The 16,093-nt window shown below is 38.6% G+C and overlaps 3 long non-coding RNA genes across 4 annotated transcripts; 2 read left to right on the top strand and 1 right to left on the bottom strand.

The window, feature by feature from the left end:
* Positions 1–2,282: 2,282 nt before the first annotated feature.
* LOC112846107 (uncharacterized) lies at positions 2,283–7,287 on the top strand. The gene is made up of 3 exons (XR_003218938.1): positions 2,283–2,464; positions 5,923–6,007; positions 7,261–7,287. It is a non-coding gene; the product is annotated as an uncharacterized LOC112846107 (long non-coding RNA).
* On the bottom strand, positions 4,439–11,542 carry LOC109199435 (uncharacterized). 2 transcript variants are annotated; one of them, XR_002059846.1, is made up of 3 exons: positions 11,459–11,542; positions 10,809–10,914; positions 4,439–4,471 (listed from the first exon to the last, which is right to left on the bottom strand). It is a non-coding gene; the product is annotated as an uncharacterized LOC109199435 (long non-coding RNA). The 2 variants fall into 2 exon arrangements; XR_002059845.2 differs by lacking the exon at positions 4,439–4,471 and adding an exon at positions 10,150–10,332.
* On the top strand, positions 7,894–12,781 carry LOC109199436 (uncharacterized). The gene is made up of 3 exons (XR_002059847.1): positions 7,894–9,467; positions 11,361–11,696; positions 12,301–12,781. It is a non-coding gene; the product is annotated as an uncharacterized LOC109199436 (long non-coding RNA).
* The last annotated feature ends 3,312 nt before the right edge of the window (positions 12,782–16,093 follow it).

Raw genomic sequence — 16,093 nt, 5'->3', positions numbered from 1 at the left:
CCTTGAAAGAGTGTCCACTGGCCTGTAGGTGTAAATAGACTGCAGAGTCCTGGCCTGATGAGGTTGCTCTTCTGTGTTGTGCCATCCGTTTCGCTAGAGGTTGTTTGGTTTCCCCGATGTATAAATCCTGGCAATCCTCCTGGTACTTAACGGCGTACACTATGTTACTCTGTTTGTAAACAGAATCAACTTTTGGAGATTTACTTCAAGAAGATATAAATAAAACAAAATCCAAAACACTGGGTCACTGCCCCAGTAATATAACTGGGTATAATAAGAACAGACAGATACTGAGAAGTAAAGAGTTAGTTGTTCACCAATTGAAAAAAAAATGTTTACAAATTGTGGCACAATTTAAGAATAATATTCGTCAGTGTAAAATACTTAAGAAAAATCTATCAAAACACATTTTAGTTTGTGTTTACAGTAATCAATCCAAGTAGACAGTGTTGCTTCTTGACAAGACTTTAAACTTTAGATGGACACATCAAAGTATCCAACAGAGGGGGAGATTAAAAAGCCTTAAACACTGAGTGACTGTAAAACAGCTCAGCCAGTAACAATCTGCTACTGCAGTCAAGTGAGGGTGTGTGAAGTAAGTCTTCTTCCCCTTGTTAATAAAACCTGGACAGTAAAACAAAGGACATTCAAAACCAATTTTGAAAACTATCTATAAATGTGTAGAGCTGCAACCATAGAGCATACATGGATAAATTGTACGTGGGTCTGAAAGGATAAGCTAATGTTATGGACTGGTTCTTATATAGCGCTTTTCTACTCTGTCTGAGCACTCAAAGCGCTTTATACAACTATTTCATTCACCCATTCACACAAGCACTTCTAAGCTTAAGTGCTAAGTATCTAACATTCATACACATTCACACTCCGATGGATGCATCGGAGAGCAACATGGGGTTAGTATCTTGCCCAAGGATATTCGGCATGCAGACTGGTGCAGCCTGGGATCAAACCACTGACCTGCTGGTTAGTGGCTGATCTGCTCTGCCACCTGAGCTACAGCCACCTAAAATGGATAACCGCTATATCCAGAAGTTCTCAGACGACACCACCATTGAGGGTTGGGTGAGAACCTACAGCCAAAGGATGAGGGGACGCGAGTCCAGCCACTCCGGCACAAGCAGAGAACCACCCAGCAGAGCGCCTGCAAGGGATGGCTGTTAAACCTGTTAAACCTGCATTATTTCTAATGGCCAGTAGGGGGTGACTGTTCTTTTACAGGTGACTGCAGTGAAAGAAATGAGTCACAGCCATTCATCAAACACATGCATCATTTAATCTCTTCTACTCTTTAAGATCTGGTATGAACATTCTTCTTTTGGCCCTGACGTCTGAGAATGCAATTGAAACCATGATGGACAGTCAGACAGGAGCCCCTGTGTCACGTGTAACACATAACTGCATTGCTGGTTTGATTCATCTGGAGAGCACCATGTGCACTTTGAGAGTCATGTTTTTTTTATTTCTCCAGTGCCTTCAACAAAATCCAACCCTCAGTGCTAAGCGGGAAGTTGCAGGGAGCAGGAGTGGACCATCAGTTATCCACATGGTTTGTTGACTACCTAACCAGGAGACCCCAGTATGTGAGGCTGAGGTGGGAGTCTGTATCACGGGGGCCCCATAAGGAACAGTACTCGCCCCTTTCCTCTTCACCCTGTACACTGCAGACTTGAGTTGTAAAATGGATAATTGCTATATCCAGAAGTTCTCATACGACACCACCATTGTGGGTTTGGTGAGAACCTACAACCAAAGGATGAGGGGACGAGAGGCCAGCCACTCTGGCACAAGCAGAGAACCACCCAGCAGAGCGCTCGCAAGGGAGCGGATCAACAACCATGTCAGAACATCCAGAAATGTGCTCCAGAACTACCAAGTAACCTGATCACAGGGAGGAACAGCAGCATCCAGCAGCGGTAACTCCACCCTCCATGTCTATGTCAAACAGGGGCTAAGCACAGCAGCCTCCAGACCCACATCCACATAAGATAAGATAAGATAAGATAAGATAAGATAATGCACGTACATCGACTCCCCTCTGAAGTGCAGGTGAGCAAAGGCATCGGGACATTTGCTTATTTCCATAAAACACACCTGAAAACTCAGTGCTGCTCTGTGTGATGATCTGCCTTTATCATTGTTAATATTTACAGTGAAACAGCTCCTTCTAGTGGGGCTCATCTGGTGTTAATGTAAAATATGAACCAAGTGTTCCAGTCAGTCATCAGTGTGTCTCTGCACAGCTGTAATTAAAATGTGTTCAGAGAGCCTCAGTGTCTGAATGGTTCCAGTTCAGCTCCATAACAGCAGCGTCCCTGGTTTGATTCCTGTGTTTCAGCTCATATCTGCCTCTCTCACTGAGGGGGACGTCCACTACATGGACATAGAGCAGTTCTGTCCTCTGCCGTTGTACTGATGAAGGAAACATCTGTGCTGTGTCTGCTCTGTAAGTAGAATCTCTGTGTTTGTTTGAATTCTTGTACTTTGACTGTCTGCTCTCCTGATAACTGATGATGGAGGAGAAGACATGAAAAACAAATCAGGCTGAATTCAAGTTCAAAACACCACGAGGACCAACTGCAGGTCTGAACTGACTCTTTATCTTTGCTCAGGAGTCGAGGAAACACAGCAGGCAGTGAAAAGTCTCTGTATGACAACTGTAATAATCTTTAGCTCTTGCTCAACCCCAAGTTGGATAAGACATTAAGAAGATAGAGATGAGAATTTTCCATCTGATTTTAGCATTAAACATTGTTTCATTTTTGTTATTCCTAATTGTATTTAAAGGATGGAGGTACTGTTGAATTCACTCATAAAGTGTTTTGTGGTCTTAGTGTCTGTATAGTAGAATAATCTTCACATTCATTATGATCACATTAATAACTTTCTTAAATGTAATCTCTGTTTAGATATTTAATTTATATTATTGATTTTTGTGGATCACTTCAGCAGATCCAGAAGAAGCTGGTGAAAATGATACCATCACTCATGCCGTGTACAGCTACATAAAAACATCAAATCATCAAAGTTAAAGAAAATAATAGTAATTTTATTGTTTATAATGTGAGGACATCTTGAAAAAAATCATACACAAAAAGAAAAAAGTGTGTGAAAAGAAATTAACCATGGATAGAAATCTGTAACAAATATGATCATTTCCATCCCTAAAAAGCCAATCAGTAGCTGAAACATGTTTCCTGCCCTGAGGAGTTACATTTGCTTATAGAAGGATTTTATTGCAGCTTTTCAATCTTGGAACATTTGCAGAATGGAGGAAGAGAAACTGGAATCATGGCATGTAGATCTTGATCATAGTTTCAACATTTTCTCTGATCTTTTCCTTTTCAAATGTCTCAGACTGAGTTTAGTATAAAGGTAGAATTAGATTTAGCTTTATGAGGACTGATTAAGGGGGGACTGACTAATTTCAATAAAATGAATAATGACGACATTATGGATCATGTGAGGGATGATCAAAAATGTAGAAATGTGGACTGTCATAACACTAAAATAAACATTTTCCTGACTTGATTTAATCAAAACATGAAATTACAATATTTAAGTTTATACTTAAGTTTCACATGTGTTTCCTTTGGTCATGTGTGTTTAACTCTGTACTTACTGAGTGTTGTTCACTGTGAGCTGGACTGTGTGTTTGTGGTCTGTGGTTAACTGAAGCTAACAGCTCTGCAGTCGTCCAGCATCCTGTTTCTGATAGAAAGAAAACACTTCAGCTGCAGCTGTTTCAACACAGAGCTGTTCAATTTACAAACAGGAAGGAACATGGAGACATCATTTGGAAAAACATTTCTCTAAACTCTGCACACAGACCATCAATGTATTCAAAGTCAACATAAATTACACTAACAACGTCTTCCTCTATTATTAGCTGTTTTTCTTTAAATTTACCTATTTGGCTTTTTAAATATTCAATTGACTCCAGTATTTTAAATATAGTAACGTCGGTCTCTATACTGAAAATCTGAATCTGACTTTAATAAAGTTACTAAATTAGTAGTGTCTGTGACATACATTCATCCTGTTGATCATGTTAGTTTGACTGCAGTCTGAAGCTGATGAGACCCACTGCAGTGTGTGGTGGTTTGGCTAAAAATAGTTTGTCTTTTGCTCTGTGGTGAATAATTTCTGGTGTTAATCTGCACAGCTTTTGTGTCATCCCCTTTTTTAAAAAAGCACCTCAGGTTACAGTAATTCTTTACTTCACAGCAGGTGCTAAGATGAGAAAACTGTGAAAAGCTGCTGCGTTTTTTTTTTTAACATTATGCGACCTGTAGCCCTGACCCCCATCGTGAGCAAATGCTTCGAGAAGCTGGTCAGGGACTTCATCTGCTCTGCACTACCCGACTCACTGGACCCTCTACAGTTCGCATACCGTCACAACAGGTCCACTGATGATGCCATAGCCCTGACACTCCATGCTGCCCTGTCACACCTGGAGAAGAGAGACACGTATGTGAGAATGCTGTTTGTAGATTACAGCTCAGCATTCAACACCATCGTTCCCTCGAAGCTGGACAGGAAACTGTAGGATCTAGGACTGAGCAGCTCCCTCTGCAGCTGGATCCTTAACTTCCTGTCTGACAGACGCCAAGTGGTCAGACTGGGCAGCACCACCTCATCCCCCACCACACTGAACACTGGTGCTCCACAGGGGTGTGTACTGAGCCCTCTCCTGTACTCACTCTACACCTACGACTGCACGGCCACTAGCAACTCCAACATCATTGTGAAGTTTGCGGACGACACTACAGTGGTGGGTCTTATCACCAACGGTGATGAGACGGCCTACAGGGAGGAGGTCAGCGCCCTGACCCACTGGTGTCAAGACAACCATCTCACCCTCAACGTCGCAAAGACAAAGGAGCTGATAGTGGACTTCCGGAGGTGCAGAGGAGTACACACCCCCATCACCATCAACGGCGCCGCTGTGGAGAGAGTGAGCAGCTTCCGCTTCCTTGGTGTACATCTGGCTGAGGATCTTACGTGGTCAGTACACATAGACAAAACAGTGAAGAAGGCGCAGCAGCGCCTCTTCTTTCTCAGGAGACTGAAAAGATTCGGCATGAGCCCCTTCATCCTCAGGACCTTCTATCGCTGTGCCATTGAGAGCATCCTCACCGGATGCATCACCACCTGGTATGGCAACAGCACCGCTTACAACCGCAAAGCTCTCCAGAGAGTAGTGCGGTGTGCTGAACGGATAATTGGAGGTGAGCTTCCCTCCCTCCAAGACATCTACAGGAAGCGGTGCCTGAGGAAAGCGGGGAGGATCATCAAGGACTCCAGTCACCCCAGCCACAAACTGTTCAGACTACTTCCATCAGGAAGGAGGTTCTGCAGCATCCGGTCCCGTACCAGCAGACTGAGAGACAGCTTTTTCCACCAGGCCATCAGACTGCTGAACATGTCATAGACACCTCACCCTCACTACTGGAACTTCAACATTATGCACTCCATACTGTACATAAATACCACTGTTTTGACTACCAACCTCTGTATATTTTACATATCTTATTTTATTGTTTACTTATTTCATTTGTAAAACATGTATATACACACTATATACACACTCACACACACACACACGTAGAAAAACATATTTAGTACACACGTTCAGTAATGTATATACCTTATACATTGTACATATATTTATTACTTTTTAGATTAGCCATTTTTATATTTCGCTTGTTTTTTGCACAACTCTGTTGCTTGTGAAGCCCGCACACAAGAATTTCACTCACATGTACTGTACCAGTGTACCTGCACATGTGACGTGACAATAAAAGTGATTTGATTTGATTTGATTTGATTTTGATTTAATCTCTTTTTTAATGCTCAAAAATATCGTCTCCTCAGTTAATTTTAATATGTTTTATTCTACAGAGGAGGATTCAGCTGCAGTCAACTCAACAGTGAGAACTGAAGACTTCAGTTATGGACAAACAGCCATCAGAACAAGGAGGCCCAGGTACAGCTGCTCTTTGACTGTGAACAGAGACAAGCTAGCTGCTCACCGTGTTTACTGCCATCATGCTAAGCTAAACTAAACTAAGCTAACTACATCGAAACTACCGTATTTTTCAGACCATAAAGCGCACCAGATTACAAGGCGCACTGTTGGTGAACAGGTCTGTTTTGATGCATAAGGCACGCCGGATTATAAGGCACATTAAGCAAAACAAAACAGTCAAATAAGTCAAACTTTACTATACTCATTCTTCTTGCTTCCTCCACTCCGTACCATTGATTCATTAATGTTGAATTCTCTCCCAGCTGCTCTATTCCCATGTTGTTGCAGTATATTAATGACTAACCTCCTATTGTGGATGAATTATCTCAGGTGTTCTCCTGAGTGAAGTTTGGTGCGTTTAGAACATCCTGCCATACAATTGCATTTGTCCCTGACCATTGGGAAGCCTCATGTTAACTTTTATTGAGTGGAAAAAAGTTGGCGTTCATCCTCCAGCTTCACTGTTTATGTTATGCTAACATAGCTGTGTCGCTAGCAATCATGTAGCACATCATTATATACCAGCTAGTCCAACTTCAGTAACCCTGCAAAACCCACTGCTGTTTAGTTTTCTCTCTTTATTTATGTTAGAAGTGATAGCAGAGCTGCACGTTTTGGTGTCTCATGTTTAGGTGGAAACTAGTGAGCTAACTTCCTGCTAACTTCTAACTGCGTTAAATTGAATAAATTCTGTTGACATGGATGCTTGAATGTTAAACTTAATTGTTACACCTGGTAAAGTAGCAACAATGATCATTTTATTAAAGATGAAAGAATTTAGACAATTTTTAACAGTGTTTGTTTGACTTTGGGACCTTAAGCGGACGGAGTTTTGGACCCAGACTACTCTGTGAGGCTCCTGACTACAGTAGCCATAATGCTCCAACAATCCATCAGGTGGCTTTGTAGCTTACCAAAGTCATACTAAAACATTTTTTGACAGATTTTTGAGCTCGTGTACCACATAAAATCAGTTCGAGGTCAGTAAGCACAATCAGAATTCATACATTAGGTGTACCAGATTATAAGGCTCACCGATGACTTTTGAGAAAAGGATTTTAAGTGTGCCTTATGGTGTGGAAAATATGGTATGGCTCAGAGCTCACTGGGACTGTCTGTGATGCAGAGAGGTGGAGATTGGAGGTCTTGATTGAACTACAAAGCTTGTAATCATGTTTCCTGTTGTTTGAACTGTGTGTGTTTGTGTTCAGACTTTAAACCAGAGCCAGACGTCGTCTACTCTTCACTGAAGTAGTCCACCAGTCCAACCACAAATGTCCAGCTGCTGGTCTCTAACTGGTCCCCCAGCACCTCAGACCAGAGGACATCCACATGATCAAAATATTTTTTTTTTTCGCTAAATTGAACTAAATAAAAAAGATCTTATACTTAAGTGTAAAGGTGAAATTTATATGTGAATAAAATACAAACTAAATACAAATATTTTTTTGTGTATTATTTGATGTCCTCAGTAACTTTGATGATATTCTACTTAGGATTCATAAATGTTTTCTCATGTGGTTTTGTGGGTTTCACCGAAGTGTGAGATGGAAAGTTTGACTTGCTTGCATTTGGCTGTGGCTAACCTATCTTTGCTTAAGAAATAAAGATTACACATAAACTTCACAGAAATGCTTCAGAACAGCATGTGTGAGTTTGAGGCTGAAGTTTTTAATTTCTTTATTTTCCTATACACACGGAAACCTATTAATATACAAGATAGAGTCTGGGACAGACAAACAGACAGTTGGGTTTAGTGTCTTGTCATTATTATTCATATTATTATTATTATCATCTTCTGAGCATACACACTTGTAAATCTTCTCAGTAAAGGTTCATGTAATCATGAATAAACTGTAAAGTCTGCTGTCATGTACTGGTGATACTGGTTGTGTTTCCTGGAAAAATTTGAGATTGAGGGTTAAATCTCTGGGTCTGGTCCAGGGCCTCCTCCTGGTGGGACATGCGTGGAACACCTCACCCAGGAGGCATCACTGTCAGATGCCCGAACCACCTAGACTGGCTCCTTAGTTCAAAATTTATCATTCATATTTAGAAATGTCTAAAATTAAAGCTCACAAACCCCTCCTCCACAATGACATGGTAACTCAATAAGAGGGTAGAGAGTTATGTGTCAAAATATGGCTCAGACTCAACGACAGTCTTTATTCCCTCTATTTGTATGGATGCTGTGTTTGTATGTTTGTGCTTGTCCGTGCAATAGAAAACACCTACACATATAACATATTCAAAAATCAAGGCAAAATGCAGAACCAGTGTGTGAAAAGATAAGTGCTTCCTTAAAAACTGTTAGGAGTAAGCAGCAGCAAAGTGCTGCTAATCCATTGCAGTTGGTTAACTTATCATCAGCAAGTCTAAGTCTTTCTTTGAAAGCACAGGTTTTACCCGTTTACTGGTCTGGAAACAGCTGCAGACACCACATCCCCACTCACCTTTCCTATGATACTATGAAATCTGCTTTAAGTCCAGTACACACTAGTGGACTTGCAGATATGGAAGCTATAAGAAGCATTTGAAATGCTTTTGCTTCACTGAGATTGAACCAGTTTGACCAGGATACACACACACACCTCTTTTCCACCCACATGGTGCTGATTGAAAATCAGTTACTACTTCTGAAAACCAGCCAACATTTTATTGGTTGTTATGAAACATCACTAACAGATTGTTTTAATCTTCATGAGAATCTCCATTATATAGAAACTATAACAGTGTAACTGTGTGCAGAGGTAATTATGGAATGTTGTTGCTTTTGTTATTGTCTGTTTTTAGAAACACAAAGAAAACTTTTAAAAGTGAAAAGGCAAAATAGATCTCAACACAGATGAGGTTTCTGAGCTAAATTCCTTAAATGTAGCTAAACTGACAGGATGACTTTGATCAATGTTGATGGTAATGCCATAGGTTGATTTTTTCACTGCTGAGCATTTGAGAGCATCAAATAAACACTAATAATGAAAAATAACAATAATGTTTGCAGTCGCACTCTGTCAGATTTGGTTTGGTTTTCACTTCTTTAGTTTGGGATCAAAATAGAATCCTTCAGGGATCAAACAGGTGTGGCTACTAACTTGTCACACAGGTCCATGTTGTGTCATTAAAACAGGGAATACAGGTGCATTTCCTCATATGTGGCTGTAAGGTAACGTGGTAACGTCCTTTTTACTTTTAGATTTTTAACTTGTGTTTTAACTTCTGATTTTTAATTCATGAGCTTTTAAGCTTTTAATTTTTTTTTTTACTTGAGTGGAATACAATTTAATGAGGTTCCTTTTGACCCACTGAAAAAGAAGACAGGAGTATACTGACCTTGAACGTTTTTATCTTTGTGGATAATTTTTTCATCATGATGATCAGAAGACTCTTTGAGGGTTTCACAGATGCCATCAGAACGACAGTAAGTGTTAAAATACCGTTTTTGAGCCTTCAGAACTATCTCCAGACTAAAAGCTTCAAAAGTATATTTTTTTAAGGAAACTATTTATTGTACTTTATTTAAATTTGAAGCACTTTTTTGAAGCACAAATCAAACTTACTTATTTACTTACATCTAGGTAATCTAACAGGTTGACAGAAGTCTGTTAATGTTAATCCAGCTGATCCAGGATTAAAGCTTCACTTTATTAGTCTACAAAATTTGTGTTGTTCTGTGGAGATAACAACTGAACCTGTTAAACACTCTGATCTGATTTTTATAGAATAATATAGAATAAGAATTTAACAATAGATGCAATAGTGGCTGTAGCTCAGGTGGCAGAGCAGAACCAGAAGGTCGGTGGTTCGATACCAGGCTGCTCCAGTCTGCATGCCGAGCAGATGCATTCATCGGAGTGTGAATGTGTACGAATATTAGATACTCAGCACTTAAAAACTTAGAAGAAGTGCCGGTGTGATTGGGTGAATGAATTAGTTGTATAAAGCACTTTGAGTGCTCAGACAGAGTAGAAAAGCGCTATATAAGAACCAGTCCACTTACCATTACAGACACGTCACTCTAATGCGACTCACCCTAAAGCAACGATCAGTCTTAGCTTTATTTAAAATTTAAATTTAGTCTCATGTAGTCAGGTTTTAAACTTCGATTCTCTGTTATTCACTGAAAATATCAGGATCCTCAGACATTTAGAGCACTCTAAGTGTCATTAAACCAGTCGCACTAGAACTAGATCACATGCGAATGGCTTCTGTAATGGCTTCCGTAATGGCTTCCGTAAGCACGCTGTTCTGCTCAACTTTGGTGTTTGTTTTCATCGTGCCGATTTCTGCAGGTGAGATTTAGGTATTTAAACAAAAACAGTGTTTCTCTCTGAGATAAAGAGGACAGGTATTGACCTTCTTTACATGTTAACAGTATGATGACTTATTGATTTGGTATGTCCATAGTTATAAAGTTACGGACCTTTTCTGTCAGTCATTATGACCTCAGTAAATACAAATCAGTATTCCTATGTAGGTTAATCTTCCCATATACGTTTCAGTGCCTGATATCAATTGTAAATATACACAGTAATGCTACAGAACACCAAATGTATTTTAGCTTAGCAGTGTGTAACATATCTGCTAGCTTTAGCAGCATGAACTAGCCACATAGAAAACATAGTAATTAATATTATACTTCTACATAAGCAGATTCACTAAATGACATGAAAGACTCAAGTCACACAATTTGGCTACCTAGAAGTCCACATGTGCAATAATGCAACTATAACTATATTTATAAAAATAAATCTCCACTCACCCTGTGGGCAGTCTTTATGTTTGGGTCCTCTACCAGAGGCCTGGGAGTTTGAGGGTCCTACACAGTATCATTGCTGTTCCTACGACTGTGGTCTTCTAAACAGAGACTTTATTAAAGGAATAACAAAGTTAAAACAAACTTTCCTCATTTTAATGTCCTGTTGTTATTCATGTGAATTATATCATATTTTGTAATATACCAGCTGATAATGACATCATCACAGCACATCACACTTTATAAAGTATTAAATATTTGCTCATGATTAAAAATGTTTTTGTGATTAAGATTTCTTCCATCAGCTGTTAGTTCACTTAATACTAAAATTGATTACAGTAAAATTATATCCAGTGAGCGTTACGATTTTTAATACACCACAAATTCTATTTTAAATAACAGCAAAAAAAGAAAAAAGAAACAACAATCCACCTATGTGTGTATGTGCAGAGCTCAGTGGACTTTCTTTGTTTCCCTTCATTCTGATTGACTGTTGTAAAAGTGAACAATTGTACTTTAATCTTTAACCTCTCTGCTCTGTATTGTTTCCTCTTTCAGACCAGAAAAACATCACAGCTGAGTCTGGACAGAACATCACTCTGCCATGTCGAGCTCCAAACAACAACATCATAGTTGTAAATTGGAGCAGAGCTGACCTGAAGCCACAATATGTGCTTTTGTTCCGGGATGAGCAATTTGTTCCAGATGACCAGCATCCATCTTTTAAGAACCGGGTGGATCTGCAGGACAGACAGATGAAGGATGGAGACGTGTCTTTGATTCTGAAGAATGTGACGATTAATGATAATGGAACATACGAGTGTCGTGTCGTCATGAGAGAAACGCGCTCGTGGAAATCCATCAGCATCATCACACTGAGTGTTGATCCTCCAGGTGAGTGAGTAGAGTTGAGTGTGTGTGTGATCAGAGGTGAAGCTGCTTCCTGGTTGTTGATGTTTGCTTCTAAAGATGTTGTTGATGTTGATGTTGTAGAAAGCAGATGTATCCTTTACTATGAAGCATTCAACATACTCAGGGCATTCTTCTAATATTCACTTGCTTCATTACTGGCAGTCCGACCAATGAGTAGTTATTAGCTTGATAACTTAACCCAGGAATTATCATTTTATCAATAGTTAGATGAAGCAGTGGAGTTGACAACATCTGACCAATCAAAAACATAAAATCTAATAATAAAGCATAACATTTGCATCCAATAATCTATATTTCTTACTGATTGTACTAACAGAAAAAAAAACACAATATTAATTTTACTATCTCCACTCTGAGGTCAGAGAAATCTTCCAAGTAAGGTAACATTATTCTTGGAGACGATTGGTCAGTAGGCAATAATTTCACTCTTGCTAATCCAGCACAGTGTTGCTCACAGTAAGATGTGATCAACACTTTCATAACATTGAAAATCAAGAGTTACCTGGATAAGGTCTTCATTCTCCTACCTGACAGCTGACACTTCAATCCTGTTTCTCCCCTGCAGGTCAGACAGGAGGAGGAGATGAAGAGAATGTTAAATCTGTTGGACTCATCGTTGGTCTTTCAGTTTTTGGTCTGATTCTTCTTGCAGTTGTTTTGCTGATGTACAGAAGATGTAAATAACAACAGAGCTCAGACTAGTTTGCTGATGTTCATTAGCAGCAGTTTGAAATGTAAGTGATTCTCATGGCCACATTAATCTCCACTACAAGGGCTAAGCATTTACTCTGCTAATATAAATATAAAAGCTGTATCATTACACAAAGATAAAATCATGTATTACACGTTACTTGTTACTTTTCCAAAAAGTAATACAGCAATACTTATGGAATTACTTACTGGAAAAAGTACTTCATTACACTAATCATTGTATTTCTGTCACATTATTGTCACAAAATTATCAGTTAACGGCATGAACCTATATGTTACAGTCACACACAGCAACCCAATCTAAATGAATACAAACTTATGATCTTTCTATTAGTATTTACTAGAGATGGACTTATCCGATCCAGTAATTTAGGTCAGTATCAGACCGATATCGGTATCGGTCTGATACTGACCTAAATTACTGGATCGGATATCGGAGAGAAATAAAAAACGTAATCCGATCCATTATATATATAAAAAAAACACCTCACAAAACTTGCGACACGGCGTAACTCGGCTCATAACCGTAGCATGTCGGAGCAGTGTGCTCACGTGATAGAGCGGCTGTGTGTATTTGTAGCCTCGCTACCAAACCAGCATTTCATCTCCGAGGAAGTTATCCCAGAGAGAAGTAAAGCAAGTGTGTAAGTTCATCTCTGAATGTTTGTAAAGCGTTCCCATGTTAAGCTTAACAACAGATATATGGAGCGACTGCCTCTCTCTCCCTCACCTTCCTGCTGCTATTTCAATCATGAAACTGATCAATGATCAGCTGATCAGCTTTTCTGTCGCGAGTCCGTCTCTCTTCTTTGTTTTTGGCCCACTTTGCACCAGAAAGAGGAAACCAGCGGCTGAACAACAGCAGCACGTTTAAGCTTGATAAGCTGTTGTTAGAATTTATTTAATATTACTTTCTACACCAGGATCCTTTTCAACGTAGCTGACGGCTGGTAACTGTGCAGGGGCGGATCTAGCAAAGTTTAGCCAGGGGGGCCGATAGTGCATTAACAAGGAAAAGGGGGCACAAAGACATACTTTTCTTTCTTATTCTCATTTAAAATGTCTAGTTTTTAATAAATAATTATCTGAATCTTACACCCAAAGTTTTAATCTGATGTAAAATGTATAGAAGTCCATTACTGTATATAGTAACTGTTAAGTCTAATCTAACCTAGTAAGCTATAGTACTTTTTCCTTTGGGAAGATACCATCTGTGCAGTCTGCAATTCTGTAGAAGAAAGATGTTTAATCTATTTAATTATTCTTGAAAAATAATTTATTTCTGTGCATTTTTTTTCACCCTGCATCAAATTAAAGTTGATTAGATCGATTAAGCATCATGAGGTGGAGGGTGGGGGGTGGTTCCCTATTTTTTTTTGCTGGGAGTTTGCAACCCTATTAGTTAGGTTGCTTAATATTTCTGTTAAGTACTCTTTAAAATACCAGAATAGGGAGGATTAAGTTTATTAGATTGATTAGTGTTGCTGAACTATGAAATATTTTGGGTGCAGTGTATTTTTTACACACAGGTATAACAGAATAGCTTTAGTGTTGTTGTTTATTTAAACTTGAGTATGAACTTATACAAAATGCAGCAAGATATTAAAAAAACAGTTTTATTGATTAAAAAACACACTATATCGGATTCATATAGGTATCGGCAGATATCCAAATTTATGATATCGGTATCGGACATAAAAAAGTGGTATCGTGCCATCTCTAGTATTTACATATGATGATTTTCACCTCTTTAAACTTCGACCGAAGAGAACTGACACCAACCTCCACATCTAACTACATTTCAATAATTCTCTGCCAATCACACGACAGACAGCAGAAATCTTCCAGGTGCCATTGGTTATATCACGTTTCTCTGATTATCATCAAACCTGTTCACACTGTGTTAGCATGAACAGTGTAGAAGACTGTGTGAGTGCAGATGATGTCTTTTGGATTACAGATAACTGATAATCTGTTTGTTAGTGTTCGACTGATTGATTGGATAATACTGAATCAGTGTTTTTACATTATTATAAACCCAAAGAAAATAAGCTTCATGTGCCTACAGAGTCTAATCAACGGCGCTTTAACTTTTCCATCCATAAACTAGACTCTTCAGATTGCATTTTAATAACAGATATTGTTTATCGAATTTCATAGCAGATATCAATTTTTTTGTTTATATTTGATTTTTTTTAAAGACGTTACATGTTTACTATTTCTTATTTTATTTTTTAATTATTTGAAATGTCTGTAACGCTTTCTCACACGCAAATGAACCAAACCACAGAAAATTCATTGTTTTGGGAAAATGCAATTACATTTGCTATCATAACTAAAATCTGTTATCCATGTGCTGTAGTTGTTGGGTCAGCCACACGCTCTCGCAGAATCAGTGGATAAATGCCATGAGTGTTTAAACATTTACAGTTCATGAGGAGAGTTATTGTGCACAGCGCTGCCTACAGTGATTTTGTATGAATATCTATATAATCACTATATTAAGTATATTGTATTAGAACTTTTGCTGTATTTTCTAATATATTCTAAATAAATAACTAAATAATTCACTACCAGGCTACTCTAGCCTCTTTGTTATGTTAATGTGCTATTTTTTGTTGTGTGCTGTGTTTGAGTTCACTTTTATAAGCCTTTCTGCCCGACCAGCACGTATTCTGTTCTCATCCAGATGCAGCACTAAAAGATAAAAGTCAAAAAAAAAAAAAAGGCTCACTTTGCTGTTTCATTTGTATTTAAAGTATCAGAAAGTAAGTCATGAAAAACATACATGCATATTAAACTTATTTGGGGTCATTACAGACCACACAATATATTCAAGCATATTTGAAGTGTCTAAATTATTCAACAAACTGGTACGTGTGAATGCATAGTGCACTCAGATAAAATATGCCGCCATCAGCACTGTGCACAAAGGACGGGAGACTTTCCATCAAAGTCAACATCTGGAATAATGATCTTATGGCACATCCAGGTAAAAAGTCTAATTGAGATTTAAAAAGAAAAAAATCAAGAAAGATCTGGCCAATACCTGCTAATGAGTGCAGACAAAATAAGAAAGTTTTATATTTTAACAAACAAATATCTCGAGTGGGTCACCACAGTGTCACAGCAGTCATGACATTAAAGGAGCCAGGCTTTGTTCACACAGCTAGGATTGTATTTTACACTGACCCTGGGTCAGTATAAGTATCATACAGTTTAAACGAAGCACTGAAACGTGCACATATTTATTACAGATGCATTGAAGCTAATCGAGATATTTACTGTCAATCTGTGGCTGCGATTAAACACTTTACTGGAAACTTTATTAACTAGTAACTTCATCAGTCATGACAGAAGCTAATATTTCTGTGCTAACATCGTTTAAACAGTAACAGCTTTACTACAATATAAGCTAACGTTTACACCGTAACTTTAAGCTAGCACCATAAAGACGGTAAAACACGTAATAATATCTACAAATGCATCTTAAAGCTGTTATATTAGCACTCGGTGTATTACTAACATAAGCACATTAACATTTTGACACTCGCTGACTTTTAATAGTCATTTTATAAATGCTGTCCGTTTAAATGGTCTTACCTGTAACACTGCTGTATCCACCGGATTCCAGCCAGAGTGGATTC

This window comes from Oreochromis niloticus, linkage group LG3 (genome assembly GCF_001858045.2).
Source record: "Oreochromis niloticus isolate F11D_XX linkage group LG3, O_niloticus_UMD_NMBU, whole genome shotgun sequence".
NCBI lineage: Eukaryota > Metazoa > Chordata > Actinopteri > Cichliformes > Cichlidae > Oreochromis > Oreochromis niloticus.
The sequence above is the reverse complement of the archived record's forward strand: the minus strand, read 5'-3'. Positions and strand labels throughout refer to the sequence as shown.